General features: G+C 42.0%; 1 non-coding gene across 1 annotated transcript; it reads left to right on the top strand.

Moving 5' to 3' along the window:
- The first annotated feature begins 781 nt into the window (after positions 1 to 781).
- LOC111760015 (small nucleolar RNA SNORA9) lies at positions 782 to 916 on the top strand. The gene has a single exon (XR_002793822.2). It is a non-coding gene; the product is annotated as a small nucleolar RNA SNORA9 (small nucleolar RNA).
- Positions 917 to 4,174: the final 3,258 nt, after the last annotated feature.

The raw sequence follows: 4,174 nt of genomic DNA on the forward strand, positions 1-4,174 counted from the left end.
GGCCCTTGGGGAGCTGAGCGCTCTTCTTTGCCAGGCCCATTGGGTTAGCATCTTAGCGATGCAGCAACAAAGGGCACAAACTGGGTGGCCGGAAACAGCAGAAACTGCCTGGGTCAGCTCGGGATTCCACCACTTGTCCACCAGCCGCCTGGAAAATCCCCACCATCAGCACAGTCTGTGAAGTCCAGGGAACCCCCGAGGGATGCTGGATGGGTCTGCCCACCTTCCCTTCCCTCCAGCTCCTGGAACAACCTCTGCTCGTGGCAGCCTGTCAGAAAAGCTTTATTGAACTAAAAAGCAAACAGAAATGTATTCTCTCACAGTCCTGGGGAGCAGAAGCTGGAAATCAGGGTGTTGCAGGGTTGGCTCCTCTGGAGGCTCAGAGGGAGAAACCGCACCTCCTCTCCCACAGCTCCCGGGGTTTCCCTCAAGCCTTGGTGTTCCCTGGCTTGCAGGTGTGTCCCTGCACTCCCTACCTGACCTTCCCAAGCTGGATTCCAATCACCCCTCCTTACTAGGACACCAGCCACTGGGTTAGGGCCACCCCAGTCCAGCATGACCTTATGTAAACTAAGTGCATCTGCAAAGACCCTATTTCTAAACAAGGCCACGTTCACAGTATGGGGAGGTTCACACTTCAATATACCATTTTGGGGGACACAATTCATCCCATGAAACGTGGATTTACTAGCTTCAGTCCTGGGGGTCTGGTTTCAGAGTGTTGCTTTCTGAAGCGGAGCTGACGTCAGGTTCATAGATGAATTCTAGAGGAACGAGGGGCTTGCAAGGCTCCAGCGTGCTTGGGTCTGCAGTGACCCTGTGCATTCCTACAGTGCCTGCGAGAACAGGTTTGAAATGGTTTGAGGCCTTGCTCTGCTCCGTCTACAGAGCAAGGTAATAGACATTTCAGACAGTTGCTTCCCCCTCCCTAATCTCCTATACTGGGCGTTTTGTCTGAACTGTCTAATACTGTAGCCACCTGGCCATATGTGGCTTGTTTAATGCTAAGTGAAATTTAATATTCAAATTTTCAGAGGCTCTGAGTCTACAGGATGTTCGATTAGAGAAATGAAGGCTAAGTTTTACTGAGGAGCTGAATGCCTAAGGAGCTAAGGGAGGGTGAGGGCAGCACGAGCTGAATTTAATGGAAGAACATTGGAGAGTCAGGTGAGAATGTCTGCTGAGCACACATCTTGTGCCAAACCTGCTGATACTCAGCTTAGTTTCAATGTTGAGGAATAGTTGTACCTCCAGAACAGTATGGGAGCAGAGGCTGAACATGTTGGACCTCAGCAGGGTTCCTGTTGGAGACAAATCTTGGCTGTGATATCTTCCCACCACGGTGCACAGCACTTTGGAGTCTACCATTCCCCTTGTGTTTGAGCAGCAAAATTCCCATAATGCCAGAGCTGGAGGATCCTTGAAAGGCTGTTCATTCAGGGCCCATCAAGCTCTTCCACGGAATCTGTGTAGTGTTGAGGAAGTCGATGTGGCTCAAGAAGTTGGGCACCTGCCTACCACATAGGGGTCCCCAGATTTGGTCCTGGTGCTTCATAAAGCAGACAGCAAGCTGATGCAATAAGATGATGCAATGAGGAAACACAATGAGAGGCACAACAAGCAACCAACAGAGGTGGCTCAAGCATTTGGGCACCTCCATCCTACATGGGAGGTCCCAGGTTCAGATCCCTATGCCCCCTTAAAAGAAAAGAAGACGAGCAAACTCTGTGAGTGCAAACAATGGGGAGGGGAAGTTAAATTATCTCCCAAAAAGTCGTTGGAATTTCTGATTCCTGGAGTAACGCTGGTGGGTAAAGGGTCCAGCTGAGGCTTAAGCCTGGGGTGGGGTGGGAGTGGTTGAATAAAGGTGATTTTAAATCTGTGGGGAAAAAAATAATGAGGTGAGCCCTTAATTATTGAATGTGGCTCCCAGGGATGGGTAAGCAAGTTTATGTAATTTGAAGGGATGATATTGAACATTTCTGAACTCTACGCAGACATTCTAAGTTTCAAAAATGTGGTAATAGTGAATATTCTCAAGAGGAAGGATGGCAAGGGGTCTTCCTATCCAGCTTTCCCACCACTGAGCTAACCATGTTGGAAACAGAGGACTGTCATTCAGGATTTCTTGTTCAATTTCAAGAGCACAGGCAGAGCTGATTTGGCATATCTTTTTATTGGTCTTTGGATTTTCTGAACGATGAATGAGCATAGGCTTCAACTTAAAATCACCAGGCACATTAGCCCCCAACAAGAGAGTCACTCTGTTCTATCAAGTGAGGACAATAGAGAAGGAAGGAAGGCAACATCAAAGAGAAAGTGGCTTTTATTTTTACATTTCCTCTTCCAATTTTCACAATCTTACCTTCACGTCTTTGAGAAGATGTTCTCCTTTCCTCTAAAATGACGTACATTACATGTACTCCAGGATTTTATTTGCTTGAGACGAGACCTAAGAACCCAAGAAATGCATTAATTTATCCAAATCAAAGGAATCTTCTTGAGGCAAAATCAACACTGTTTTCTCATAAGCCCTTTCCCAATATAATAGAGATATAGAACTCCTTTAGGAGAAAAAGCTAGCAGAGAAGATTTTGGCTTCCAAATTAGTTAACCACATGTTTTTTCATGGGATTATAGAGTTCATAATTCTCAGACTTTTTCACTATTGTGTTTTATGTGCCTAGAATTCCAAAAAAAAAAAAAAATGTAGTAGGGACACTGAATAATTCAGCATATTTTACCTGACTTCTACATGCCCATAATTCCTGTAAATTATCTGTTTAACTCAGAAAGTTTCCAGTTAATTCAGTCCATGTCATTACACTTGAGGAAAATATAATTCAAAACAAAACATCCTGCCAATCATGAAACTACTCCAAAAAGGTAGAAGAGAAAGGAAACATTTTGATTAATGAATTAAAATAAGAAAGTGGTGCACTTCCAGACAATTCTCTAAATGTTTTGCAAAGACAGAACAAAATATCACCTTTTTAGACAGTCAGGAGGATAACAACTAATTGTAGTAAATGGTAACTAGTCCTCCAGTAAGAAGACTTGACAGCTCCATTCATCTCAAATAGTTCATCTGAAACTCATCTGGCAATTGAGGAGAGCCTCTGGCTTAGTTAATTGATGATTTCCAAGAAAACATAAAAAGAAACATAAAATTCTCATATTTTTATGGCATGAGGTAGATTTTCAATCTGGAGCCAGGTGTCCATTTAAGTTTTGCATGTCATCTCCCAGAGGAAATGGGAGGGAAGGGTATTGTCTTCCTGATGGTTCCATTCCAGGAGATGGTTCCCAGGTGTTTGGGAAAGATATTCCTCCTATTTTTATAGTGGTTTTAGATTACATAAAAGTTATATAAAAAATATGAGGGATTCCTATATACCCATCACTCATATGTCCCCCCACTAACAAATTTTTATTAGTGTGATATATTTGTTGCAAATGATGAGCAAATATTGAAACATTACTACTTACATTGGTCTACATTATGGTTTACACTTGGACCACACAATTTGAACCACACAATAATTGTACCAGTTATCCTTCCTGTCATAGTTGTAACTTTAATGTAATCCAAAACTTCCCCCAAAAACAAAACCAAATTTTTTTTGTATTACATCTTTCATCACTGTATGATCTCTCTTTTATGAATATTGATAATTTCTTCTGTTTGTTCCCTCTGTGTCTTATTTGTGTTTATCATTTTATTTTCAAAGAAGCTTTAAGTCACAGAAAAGTCACATAGAAAGTATATGGGCTTCCAAAGACCCCCAGCCCCCTCCTCTCACATTTTAACCTATTAATAATATCTGACATGAGTATGGTCCATTGTTAAAATTGATGAATAAATATTGAATAATTGCTATTATCCATGGACAATGGTCTCCATTATGGTTTACATTTTGCACTGCACTATTTTATGGGTTTTGGCATAATATATCATAATGCGTCCATCATTGTAAAGTAATGCAGGACAATTCCAGTGATCTCAATATGCCCTATGTACCTATTCTTCCCTCTCTGTCCCCTCAGAAACTTTGATAACCACTAAGTTTCAGCCTTCCAAGAATAACTTTCATAGTTTCAAATTAATATTAAGGTCTTGATTGTGTTCATCTTGTCCTAGGGTGTCATTTTATTGGGTGGAGACCCACATTAA

This window comes from Dasypus novemcinctus, chromosome 17, assembly GCF_030445035.2.
Source record: "Dasypus novemcinctus isolate mDasNov1 chromosome 17, mDasNov1.1.hap2, whole genome shotgun sequence".
Classification (NCBI taxonomy): domain Eukaryota; kingdom Metazoa; phylum Chordata; class Mammalia; order Cingulata; family Dasypodidae; genus Dasypus; species Dasypus novemcinctus.